This window comes from Hyperoodon ampullatus (assembly GCF_949752795.1).
Source record: "Hyperoodon ampullatus genome assembly, chromosome: 5".
NCBI classification, from domain to species: Eukaryota; Metazoa; Chordata; class Mammalia; order Artiodactyla; family Ziphiidae; genus Hyperoodon; species Hyperoodon ampullatus.
The window spans coordinates 76,788,679-76,794,891 of NC_136918.1; the positions used below are offsets into that span (position 1 = coordinate 76,788,679).

At 49.6% G+C, this 6,213-nt stretch overlaps 1 pseudogene across 1 annotated transcript; it reads right to left on the reverse strand.

Annotated features, from left to right (window-relative positions):
- Nucleotides 1-1,854: 1,854 nt before the first annotated feature.
- Nucleotides 1,855-6,213, reverse strand: LOC307053398 (transcription factor-like 5 protein; annotated as a pseudogene). The gene is made up of 4 exons: nucleotides 5,566-6,213; nucleotides 4,276-4,462; nucleotides 3,829-3,991; nucleotides 1,855-2,105 (listed from the first exon to the last, which is right to left on the reverse strand). The product of its transcript is annotated as a transcription factor-like 5 protein (transcript).

Consider the following 6,213-nt stretch of genomic DNA (forward strand, 5'->3'; position numbering starts at 1 on the left):
TTTGCAAAAGGTTCCACGTTTACAGTGCCAGCCTCAGCTCGGTTCTCTAACCAGGCCCGTGCTGCCGTCAACGGCAGCGACTACACGACAGCCGGGACCAGCAGCAAAACCCGGACGCTCTTCACTGAGGCCTCATCTACAGCGGCCAGCCCCCCTTCAGTGGCCCACTAAGCCCAGTTGCGCTCCCTGGAAAGTTTCCTGTTTACTTCTCCTGGGCCAGGAGCAAGGACCAGGTCCAAGTCTCTAGACCAAGGATGGACCCAAACCCCCTGAAACTGGAAGCAAAATTGTGTGTGTGTTTCTTCTGGGCAGGACATTCTTTCACTCACCTGCCCTCCAGGTGCCAAGAAAGTCACAGAAGCTAGGATTCACAGCTTTCATCCTCCAGGGGTCCCGGTTCATAAAGGACCACAGACTACCAGCCGGTTAATATCCTCAAACCTGGTCTTTTTAGGGATGATTTACATCACAACTGGAGTCTTAGACCATCTTTAACTTTTACGTATTACGTTCAGATAATACGGCCCTTGTTTCTATTTCCCCACCTGTACGCTCAGAACTTTAGAGCAACTTTCTAAGGCAACAACAACAGCAGGAATTCACTAGATGCTCTGTAACTGCAGGCACTGGGCCAGACACTACACTTCAGCTTCTTTACTTCCTGTGTCCCATCTACGCAGTAGGTAATACACCTATTGTATAGACGAGAGACTCAGGTGGAGAGGTAAAGAATGTGTAGGAAGTTGTTAAACTAGGGAATGGCAGAGCAAGAATTTAAACTTTTACCGTCAACACGTAGTACATATGAGGCTTTTTTTCAGACGGTAGGTGCTCAGCAAATGTTTATTAAATAAATATAAACCATGCCCATTATGAGTCACGGTGAGTTCAGTGATGCCCATCACTTGGCGTGTATGTGCGGACACACCCTTAGGAAAGGGATCTAGATGCCTAGCTTTAATATATCCCTTTAAAGAAATAAATTTCCACCGCTCCACACTGTAGGTTCAGAGATGAATATTTGTCTTGCTCAATGCTCTATTTCCTGAGCCTAAAACAGAAACTGGTACAAAGTACTCAATAAATGACTAAGTTAATTAACTCTATGTTAGGGAATCATCCCGTACCCAGCTCTAACAGAAAAAGTAACCACATTTTGCTTCTACACAGAACAGCACAAATAAAATCCACAGATAAAACAACTTACATAAGCTGTAACTTCCTCCTTCTTCAATATCCTTAAAAGAACCAAGCAAAACTGAGTAACCCAGTGTGCAGGCGGACTCCCTCCCAGGAAGGCGGCCCCGGCCAGCACCTGGGAACGTAGATTTCGGGGGGGGTTCCCACCACCATTGGTCACTGGCTTATGCTAAACACCAGCTTTCCTTCTGGGCGTCTGGGATTTGGCCGCGTGCCACCTAGGGAATACCCCCCACAACCAGCCCCCAGTAGGATCCATGGCCCCGAGTCTCTAAGGAGCTTTGCTGTCCGGGAACATGTCACCAGTGCTGGGGGGTGACAGGCATCCTGAGTGGCTCCACTGAGAGGTGTTCTGGGGAGCTGGCGCCTGGGGCCCCTAGACCTCTCCCCATGCGCCTCTGCTGACTTTGCTGGGTTCTTTGCCCAAAATAAACCAAAGCCATGAGTCCTCCTAATGAATCATCAAACCTGGGGTTGGTCTTGGCTACCCCCATCCACCTAGCAAAGCAAGGTGACCATTGACTCTTGCCAGCTTTCCCTCCCTTGAACACAGAAGTGCCTACACCATTGTTTTCTACAAAAAGGTGCCTGTTACCAGCACTGACTCTCACCAGCTTGGCATCTAGGACAACTGTATACCACCGACAGCACGCATTACCTTCTATCTCTTTCCATGCGGTTGTCCCTCTCCCTCCGCTGGGACCTGCCCCGTGGGGGCCCGCTCTGCCTCTGCTCCCCGAGGGCGGCCTGGGGCGACTCCACCGACGGCCAAGCACCCTGCGCTGCTGTGGAGCCTTCACCCACATTCCGGAGCTCTCCAAGGGTTCTTCGTTCTATGTTTGTGTCCAACTGACGTATCCTACCCCGACTCCTCTTATTTATTGCTTGTTTACATAGCGCTTCTTCTTTGCAAAAGAAGGAAAAAGTGGTATTTTAATTTTTTGATTCTTCTAAACTTACCCTCGTGAATGCTGAATATATTTTTTGGTATTTTCGATCCAAGATATAAACATCAATGGGTAAGGAGCACACAGAACCAAACAAGAAGCACTTCAAAATTCCATAGAAACATCCGGCACAAGGCTCTAGGTTTCAAACTATACAACGGAACATAAACTAAATTAAAACACCCCAGAGGGCTTTCCTGGTGGCGCAGTGGCTGAGAGTCCGCCTGCTGATGCAGGGGACACGGGTTCATGCCGCGGTCCGGGAAGATCCCACGTGCCGCGGAGCGGCTGGGCCCGTGAGCCATGGCCACTGAGCCTGCGCGTCCGGAGCCTGTGTTCCGCAACGGGAGAGGCCACAACAGTGAGAGGCCCACGTACCGCAAAAAAAAAACACCCCAGGTATTATGTAATCAATACAACTTATACAGCAATACAATCAAAAGTCCCCCTTTTAAATCAAGAGCCATTTTAACTGTCATCTATGAATTAAAAAACCAAGAAGTTGTTTGATTTTTCTGATATTCAGAAGGGGAAAAAAAAAACAAACCTAGAAATATTTTCTCCAAAAGATTTTCTTGATATGCAATTATTCTAAGATGACAACTGATTTTCTAACTGCAATGCTCAGAAGAGGACAGAACCTAAGTAGTTTAGGATTAAACACGCCCTCACCTTACAAGTGAGATTCCCCCCACAAAAGGAGTCATCACGTCATAGCTTTGACCTGTGCTACAGAAATATGTCAAATTTCTATCACAGTACAGCAGGCGTCTAAGAAGTACCTGTGGTGATGTGCATTCCCGAGGTACTGTACAAAGCCAAACCCTCTACGATGCAAGAATCACTTAACACACATTTCAGAATGGTGATAACTTTGCAAAAGACATAGAGAGGAATTCACAAGTATTGGTAATATTTTGGTTCTTCAGCTGAGTAGTCAGTACAGGGACTATTTTAATTTTAACCTTTATACCTTACAAATGCTAACATATACTTTCACGAGCAATGTCATAAGAACAATGGAAAATTAATCACTGGCGTGGGAGAAAGAAGGAGAGCTCCATCCCTACCCTGTCTTTATCAGCTCTTGAAAAGCTTAGTGTAAGCTGTGTTATTGTTGGATAACTCGAAAAAGAATGTTTTCCAGGAAAAACGGATTGAGGGTTAACGTCAGGGGTAAGCAAAGTTTGCCTTCAGAAGTTTCTTTCTTTCTAAGACTTTCTGTATCACCTTATGGCCTCTTGCTCCCAACTCAATCCTTTGCCCACCTGCAGATGGTCCCCTAAAGCTCTGAGCGGATTTCAGACTCCTGCCTCACTCATGAAGTATGAAATAAGAGAAAAAAAAAAAAACACCTAAATTTGCTGTCAGTAACGAAAATGTACCTAAGTCTATCATGTTTCTGTTTAAGGAGGTTACTGTTAAGAAAAAGCAGCCCCTAAACTCAACGTTTCCAGGCCAAGTATAAATGTGATGTTCAAAATTCGCAAGGATGTTCCAAGTGAGGTGACTGGGCAGAGGGACAGAAGGATTCCTAAGATGCAAGCAGGCTTCCGAGATCCTTTCATTTGTTTATAAACCACCTCTCTCCCCTCCCCGACCCGTGGACAAAAAAAAAAAGGGGGGCAGAGACATCAGGCAGGAGGAGAAAGCACCTGCCAGCTTCTGTTTTATCGCTTACCTCCTACTTTAATCCGAACCTGCTCAGGCAAAGCTTTGTTTCTACTACCCAAAGTCTGTTTAGTGGATTCAATTTACCTCTGATGACAGAAAGAAAATGCTCTCGGCAATCCAACATCCTGATGCTTGGTAGCTTCAAGTACAGAACGTGAGTTACTACAACTCTGGAAAACAATGAAGCAACAGGAACGTTATCAACAGGTGACAATCTCCTCTCTACGCACAAATAAAACGCACTTTAATAGAAGTAACGTCAAAGTTATTCACATGAACTTGAAGAACTTTAGGTGCACTAAGGATTTTTAAATATCCCCGAACCACATAAATACTCTCGATTTTAACAAGTTATCGAGCTCAGTGAAAGACAAAAACAGCCTTGGGACCTAACTAAAATACAATTTATCCATTTAACACAAAAGAGCAAAGCTTCGCAAATCATTTTCCCTACCTGTGTTTGTGAAAGATTAGAATTTCCACTAGTAGAGCAACTATTTGCAGTAAACAGAGGGTATGTAAATTGAAGAGCAGTAGTTGCAGCAGCTGTTTTATTTTTCACTCATGTTCTACATTTGTTTTGTTGCTGATGAAGTGGAACACTCATTAATTCGGATGGATGGCGAATAAGAGTTACCAAACTGCCAAGACAAAAGAAACCCAGAAACACATGAAGAGTATGTGGCAGGTAAGTTTCCTGAAACACCACAATCACTATCACACTCTAATGGCTAACATTTGATTTTCTGGATAGGAACTCGAATCTGTTACCATGAATGCCCCCCATCATGGAAATCTCTACAAAACAATTATCAGCTAGTGTCGGAGGGGACAAGTTCAAACTTTCTTCCTCACATTGGAAGGTGTGGCTGTGTGTCATCTTTTAGTTACACCTCCCTTCCCATTACACTTCTGACACCAATCTCTGTTTTTTTCTGGCCATCCTCCAAACTCTGACGACTATGGGCAAAATGGGGAAAACTACAGGGTGGGGACAGACAGAAAGCTGAGGAGACACCCTAGCAGACAGGCTACTCCTCTCCGATAGTTGTTGCTGCGAGATCACTTATGGGCTGGCAGTCTGGCTGAAGGATGAAGCTGCATTTTACACTCAAAGACTCACAACATGACGTCTGTCCTCCCAGGGGATGCATCTGTGCAAGATCAGGTCAGCCTCAACCTGAGTCAACAGAGGGGGAAGCAGAGGTCTCTCCTGACATTTAGGTGGGTGATTTGGGGACAAAACCTTTGTTCCTCAGGAACATGTGTGCACTTACCTCAACTCATCTCTCTTCCACATGCAGACGCAGAGCGCACACCGCAAAGGTAATGCTGCAGGCTGTGTACTTAATATCTGCTTGCTGTGCCTGCACAGAGCACACAAACTTGCAGCTCAGCCTCCACACCCACTGAGGTCTGCTCCCTGTTAAGATGCAAGCTGCAGTGAGGCCGCTGGCCTCTGCAGAAAACCCGGGTCTACATCCAGACCGAGGCTGGTGCTTCTCTGCACAGGACCCTGGTCTACACCCGGACCCAGGCTACTGCCTCCCTGCAGAGGCCTCTGGTTCCACCCGGATACAGGCCGGTGGCCTCTGCTGAGGACCCTGGTCTACACCCAGACCCACGATGCTGCTTCTCTGCAAGGACCCTGGTCTATACCCGCACACAGCCTGCTGCTTCTCTGCACAGGACCCTGGTCTACACCCTGATCCAGCCGGGCCCGCTCCCTGGGGGATGCACCCACTTGTTGAGCGCCATGTCAGGCTCGGGGGGATCCGCACCGCGCGGGGCTGGCGGGGGCTCGGCTGCTATGCTGTTGAAGCCGTCCTCCAGGCGGACGCGCACCGCCCACTTGGCCCGCACCTCGGTCGCGCCCTCCACGTTCTCCTTGCCGGCGCCGTCGGGCGCCTTGGACCGGGGTGCGCCGGCGCCCGGTCCGTCGGCGCCCGGCGTCTTCTCGGCGGCGCGGGGCGCGCCCGCCTCGCTCAGCAGCAGCATGCGCAGCTCCTGGAAGTCGATGTGGCCCAGGCACTGGTTGGCGCCCGCGAAGCCACCATAGGCCAGCGCAGGCGGCACAGCACCGGGTACACGGGCGGCGCGACCCCGCCGCCGCGCCCACGGCCGCAGCGAAGCCCCCCGCCGCTGCGCCCGACGCCGCCGCCGCCAGGAAGCAAGAGTTGACGCGCGTCTCGAGCTCGCCGTCGGACGCCGCCGCCTCCATGTGCGAGTAGACGATGTGCTGCAGCTGCATGTACTCGATCTCCGTCATCTCCACAAGGCTCAGCTCGCTGGTCCTGAAACTCAGCCCCGCCTCGCCGAGCGCCGCATCCGCGCCCTCGGGGCCCGCCGGCCCGCCCGCCTGCGGCGGCTCCTGCTGCCCGGGGCCCGACAT